We start from the raw sequence: 6,905 nt of genomic DNA, 5'->3' as shown, positions 1-6,905 counted from the left end.
CAATTTTGAGCTGCCTGGTCATTGACCCCAACCGGTTTGAGCCGGATCAGCCCTTATCCTAAACTTGCAGTTTTCTGGAAACTACCAGCTTACTTCTTATTGGCTAAGCTCACCTGCAGTGCAACTGTTTCTTTTGCTTTGAAACATCTTGGTTGTTTTGTACTCCCAGCATTGTTCTGTCTTTGTGGAAAGTTAACACTTGCCTGACTCTCACAACCTAAAAGATGGTGCAAAGTCACTTTTTCTAGAATTTAACATCAAGGTTTTATTTTCAAAATGTGCTAACTTTATTTTCCTCATAAGGCAGCCATACCTTGCAAGGCTCAGAACCTGAGAAACATGATTTCTTTGGAAAGTTACAGGGTTCAACGTGAACATTCTTGGTACTTAATGCCAGATTAATCCTGAGTTTTCAAATGTTAAAGCTTTCTCCACAGGTACAAGTTCCTTTGATCTTTGGGTTATTGGAAACAAATTTGCCGGACGATATCTTCTACATATTCCATTTCTGTTTCTAAAAGCGTTTTCGCTGGGCTTTCTTTGCGATGAACACTCTAAATCCATCCTGAACAACTTCTTCATCAGATTCTCCTTTTGTCTTGGCATATTGTAAAGCATTAAATGTCCATTTCAACCAACTTTCAGACCTACATTTTCAGCTCTATCTTTAAGAAGCTGTTTTATCTTATTCACAGCACCTGGTGTCAGGGTTAGGGCTGCCGTGGTGGGGGCAGCTTCTTACTCATCACCTAGACTGTGGCTCATACGAATGAAGCAGACATCTTTCTTTTATTTTCTTTTTATATTTGCTTCTTTTTATATTTTCTTTTATAAAATACATTTTCTTTTGAGATAAGTTGTGTTGGGGAAGCTGAGCTGTCACCTTGTCTCTGCTCCCAGAGTACTTAATATTCAGGGCCTCCCTGGAGTCTCAGAATAGAATGTTTCAGAAGTTCTGAGCCTGTGTTGTTCCACAGTCAATGTTCTGTCACCACAATGGTTGTCACCACACTTGTTGATGCCCAGTGCCATTGTCTGGGATTTCCCAACAAGCCAGAAGCTTTCCCACATAGATCCTCTACTCTTGCTGCCTCAGGATACAGAACTTTTCAGGCTAGGTGTGCCCTTGGCTATCTCTAGTTGCAATGGGAAATGGTGCTAATTGTGCTTTTTATACTAATTGTCATTTTGATGGTGTGAGAGATGATCTCTCAGAAGTGAAGCCTCCTCAAAGGGTCATTAGTTCTTTTTAATGGTTCTGGTATTGTTGCTTTGAGTGGTACATGTGTATCAACACTAAGTGAAGGCCCCTCAGAATACAAGGCCCCCTCCCCTTTCCTTCTCCCTCCCCTACTCTTAGGTAGTGTTAGCAGAAATTCCTGAGCCATAAGAGCATCCTGTCTATCTCATCCTCTAGCTAGTTATATGACCTTGGGTAAAAGTCTGCTGAAACGGTGAGGCCCTGAAAAGGGGAACGTGCTAACATAATTTCTACACCTCTTTGTTCTCTCTGTTACTGGGGTAGTTTTTACATGAATAGATTGTACACCTGAGGCTCAGCCAATGAGCCAATGGGAAGGGGGTTAGGGTGGGCTGCTGCGTTAGGGTCTATATAATCTTGCCTTAAACAAAGAGCACTCACACTCTTGGGGCAGCTTAGGCAGCACAGTATGGGGGTGCCCTTTCTCAAGAAAGTCAGTAAAGAGATTTCTCCTTTTTGCAAACTTTTGTCAAGACTCTGGTTTTTAATTTGGGTAGGTGGTCTCTGTCCCACACAATGGTAAAAGACTTGGCTAATATTTTGCACAATTATTCATTAGAAGCTGTCATTTACTCTAATTTCTCATTAGATTCCCAGGTGATTATTTGTTCTGGTGGGAATTTTAGGGTTTTGCTAGAGCTGAGTGACTGACTCCCAATTCAGGAAGTCATCTTGGCAGGATGCACTGAGAGAAAGGGGGTGGGACATTTTCTTAATGGAACCTCAACAGAAATTCTGTGTGTGTGTGTGTGTGTGTGTGTGTGTGTGTGAGAGAGAGAGAGAGAGAGAGAGAGAGAGAGAGAGAGAGAGAGAGGAGAGAGACACACAGACAGAGCCAGAGACAGAGACAAAGAGAGACAGGGGAAGAGAAAGAGAGAGGAGGGGAAAGAAAGAAAAAAAGAGAAGGAGGGGTGGTGGCAGTCCTTGTGAAAAACAAAGATCATAGTTTACTAAATTTTGTTACTATTTAGGGTATGTTCTAGAATCTAGATCATAGCTATAGACCTTTATTGGACACAGGATAGAACTATAGCCACATAGATTTGGGAGACAGAGGAAGTGGTTGGAATGGGGAGTTACTCACGGGAAGGAGTGGCAGTACTATCTGGCAGCCACTTAATATAAAGTACCCTTCAGGAGGTTAATCAAACAATCATTCATGGTAGCTGCCACTCTCCAAGGTTGCTAGGAGCAAGCTGGTATAGCTTTTATCTCCCAGTGATGTGAGGATCAACTAAGATAATATTTAGTAAAGAAATACTTAGTAAAGTACTTAGTACAGTACCTGGCACATACTGAGTGCTATACAAATGATAGGTATCATCATCATCATCACCATTACTATGTTATCGTTATACTGTGCATACTTCCCATCCATTGTCCACATTATTCCATATACCTTGTCACATATCTGTAAGATACCCAAGTGATCACCAGTTTTACTTCCTTCCTGAAGCAGATCATTGTACTCTCATTTTTAATGATTAGAAAGTATTTTATTTGTTAACCTTATAGCAGTTTTGTTTTTATGGGACAAGTTTTTACTTTTAGTTTTATTAATTTCTCTTTTCATTTTCAGGATTTATATTTCGGTGTTGAATTCGAGATTTTTAATTTGTTCTTTTTCTAATTGTTTTAAATTGCATACCCAATTCACTGGCCTGCTGTTTCTCTATTTTATTGATATAAGAATTTAGAAATGTAGATTTTTCCTCTGATTACTGCTTTTGCTGCATCTTATAGATTTTGGTATATTGCATCATTGTCATTCTCTTTAATTGAGTGATTGTTTTTATGATCTGTTCTTTGACTCATTCATTCTTTAGGATTTGATTGTTTAATTTCCAATTAATTTTTCATCTATGCTTCTATGGCCTTTTATTGAATATAATTTTTTAATCATAGTCTGTAAAAGGTGCACTTAATAGTTCTGATTTCCTGAATTTGATTGTGAGGTTTTTGTGCCCTAAGATATTGTGAATTTTTGTCAAGGTCTTTAACTTCTTCCTTATTTGTTTTATAGTGAAATTTATCTACTTCTGAGATCAGTTAATTGAAGTCCCCACTAGTATTATTTTACCATTTACTCTTACAATTCATTTAACTTTTCCTTTAAGAGTTTAGATGCCGTTTGGTCCATATATGTTTAGTATTGATGTTATTGCCCATGGAACCTTTTTTGTAAGATGTAGTTTCCTTCCTTATCACTTTTAATTAAGCCAAGAGACAACAATGGTCAATAAGACAAGAAATAACTGTGTTTAACACAGAGAAATGCTTTGCACAAAATACCAACAAGATGAATATCTGTCAAATACAGTGAAACAAGTGGAAGTAATAAATTTTTATGATTAGTTTCCCAGGAGATTGTTGTTCAGTTGTTTTTCAGTCATGTGGGTCTTTGTGGGTCCATTTAGGGTTTTCTTGGCAAAGATACTGGTGCAGCTTGCCATTTCTTTCTCCAGCTTATTTTAGAAATGAGAAAACTGAGATAAACAGGGGTAAGTGACTTGCCCAGGGTCTCACAGCTAGGTAAGTGTCTGAGGCCAGATTTGGACTCACAAAGAGTCTTCCTGACTCAAGGCCTCTGTGTAGATAGACCCCCCCACACACACACAGATATAAAATATGTGTGTATATATACAAAAATTTTTTTTCACTCTGCAAAAAATGCTTCCCTTCTTTCCCTCCCTCTCCTTTACCCTCCCAATGAAAATGAAAACACAAAAAACATAATTCCTCTTAGAAATATGTACAGTTGGGGGCAGCTAGGTGGCAAAGTGGATAGAGCACCGGCCCTGAAGTCAGGAGGACCTGAGTTCAAATCCGGCCTCAGACCAAACACTTGATACTTACTAGCTGTGTGACCCTGGGCAAGTCACTTAACCCCAATTGCCAAAAAAAAAAAAGAAAGAAAAAAAAGAAAAAAGAAAAAAGAAAAGAAAAGGAAAGGAAAAAAGAAATATGTAAAGTAAAACAAATTTCTGCTTGGACATGTAAAAAAAAAGTCTCATTCTGAGTCCTTTACTTTTCTATTAAAGTAATCAGCATATTTTATCCTTTTTCCTTTGATTTTCTTTTATTGTCTTTTGATTATCATATTAATCAGAGTGACTAATACTTTCAAATTTATTTGTCTTTACCATCTTTTTCTCAACGTATAAATAGTTCTTCTGGCTCTATTCACTCCACTCTGAATCACTTCATAGTCTTCCTAGGTTTCTCTGAAATGTCTTCATTTCTTATGTTATAATAGTCTACCACCACATTTATAAGTCACAATTTCTCCATTCATTCTCTAAATTACAAAACTGCCTTAGATTCCCATTCTTTGTTGTCGTGTTTAGGACTGATCTCTCCTTTAGTCTACCATCTTTAAATTCTCCCATGTCCTTTCTCCTCTTTCTTATTTCTGTGTTGGTGAATTAGGGTGATGTCTACCTCACAAGCACGTGAAGATTTCCCTCAATAGAATGGGTGGTTAAGAACAATTTGTTCCAATGGCCATGAAGGTGATTGAACAGGTACTGTGAAGCACTTAGAGCCTTCTCAGATGTTGGAAATGGCTCAGGATGCATTGGACCTTCGTATCTTCGGCATCTTAAGTTCTGTCTTGCCACAGGACTTCAATGACTCCCCGAAAGAGTGAACCTGTTGACTCTGTGCAACTCTGCCTCACTTAAGTCCAATTCATTCAGGAGTCAAGACATTGCCCCATGATATCATTGGTCCTCTTCAAAAAGGAAGGAGAAAACAACAATTTCCTTGTTGAATTAAATGTCTTTACTCAAATCTGTGAAAATGCTTCTTTTGACTAGTACAGATGGACAAAGTTGAAGTATCAACTACTAAGCCCACCCTTCCTTGTTTGTATATGTATACTTGTGCACCTTCCTTTCCCTTTTGCCTCCCTTTCTGTCTTCCCCTGCCCAGGATGTTTTCATCTTTCTCTTTCTATCTAAACTACCTCTGTGACTCCAGATGATGATAGTGGTTAGATGGGATACATTATAATCTCCATGTAGTTAATCCTGTTTCATCCATTATCATTGATTCTTCATTCTTGTCTTTTTATGTTTCTATTTATTAAATCAGGAATGCTAGGAAGTCTTGTATTTCATTAAAGGTCCATTCCCCTTCTCCTTTCCCTCATGTGATTTATACTAAATTTTACTAAGTAAAGTTATTCTTAGCTATGCACCCATTATCCTTTGCCTTCTGAAATATTACTTTCCAAGTGCTGCATTCCTTTATAATACTGGTATCTAAATCATGTATGTTTCTGACTGTGAGATCTCCATACTTGAATTCTTTCTGACTATTTGAGGCATGTTTTCTTTCATCCTAGGAGTTCTGGATTTAGATTATTAACGTTTTTGGGAATTCTTGTTTGGGGGTTTCCTTCAGGAAGTTACCAACAGAACCCTTCTATTTCTCCTTTGCCCTGTGGTTGTTTAAAAAAAATCTGGAGAGTATTCTTCTAAGATTTCTTGAAATACAATACTTAGGCTTCTTTTTGTTCATAAGGTTCAATGACATTTTTTCCTCCTTAATCTGTTTTCCAGATTTTTTTTTCCCAATGAAATACCTTATATTTCTCCCCCCTCCCCCATTCTTTTGGCTTTGTTGGAATATTTTTTGTTCTCCAATGGAGTCACTGCCTTTTCTTTGGTACAATCTAATTTTTAGATTTTGTTGCTTGGACAAGGTTTTGTACTTCCTACGCCATGCTTTTAATCCCTTTTCTTATTCTTTCTTCTATAGCTGTCACCGCTTTTCCATTTTACTTTTGGTGCTCTCATTGAATTGTTTTAAAATGTTTGAAAAATTTTTAAATTCTTGTTTTACATTTTTCTGGGAATTCTATTTGAATTTGTGCCTAAGTTGTGCTTTTCTTGAAGGCTTTGCTTGAAGATGTTGTAGTGTTGTTCTCTTCTACTGAGTTTGTTTTGAGCAACCCTGCCACCACAATAGTTCCTTATAATGGTATTCTTTTGTTTGTTCATTCTTTAAGGGTACTTCTGACTTCTGGCTTGATATTAGGGTTGGGTTCTGTGCTGTTCTGGAAGGAAGGTCTGTGTTGGTCCTATTCCTGCTTTTTTGAAGAACTGGGTGTTGTGATATTCCAAGATCTCAGGGGCAGCTCAGGCTGAAGATCTGCAAGTTTTCAATGTTCCCAAAGTGGTCTGGTATAGGGCACAATCTGATTATTTCCTGCAGGTCTAAGCTCTCCAAGTTTTGAGCAGGATTTGGGTTTGAAAGTAAACTGATTTCTGGCTCAGCCATTATCAACCAGTTGGGAAATTCTTCTGGTTCAGTGATAGAAATAAAGGTTCTCCTTTGATTTGGGATTCCTTTTCTGGTTATCCACTGCAGGCTTCAATCTGAGCTACAAGTTGGGACTGGAATCCTGAGATAAATACTGTAAGTATGTAAATATTATCAATTGTTGTTCTCTGTCTCTCTATGCTGACCTGAGCTAGAACAGTGGCTTTTTCTTGGATTTTGCCATCAGGATTTGGTCTGGTACCTGTTCTAGATGTTTGGAGTTGGGTTTGGTTTTTTGGGTGGGGGAGGAAGGGGGAGAAGCTTGCTTTACTTCTTGCTATTTTTTCATCTTGACTTCACTTCCTTCTCTTTTGCT

General features: G+C 38.0%; 1 pseudogene; it reads right to left on the bottom strand.

Annotated features, from left to right (window-relative positions):
• Positions 1-412: 412 nt before the first annotated feature.
• On the bottom strand, positions 413-782 carry LOC110204358 (iron-sulfur cluster assembly 1 homolog, mitochondrial pseudogene; annotated as a pseudogene).
• Positions 783-6,905: the final 6,123 nt, after the last annotated feature.

The sequence above is a fragment of the Phascolarctos cinereus genome, unplaced genomic scaffold (assembly GCF_003287225.1).
Source record: "Phascolarctos cinereus isolate Bilbo 61053 unplaced genomic scaffold, phaCin_HiC Scaffold_299;HRSCAF=898, whole genome shotgun sequence".
Lineage (NCBI taxonomy): Eukaryota > Metazoa > Chordata > Mammalia > Diprotodontia > Phascolarctidae > Phascolarctos > Phascolarctos cinereus.
Note: the sequence above shows the minus strand (reverse complement) of the source record. Positions and strands in the feature narration are given on the sequence as shown.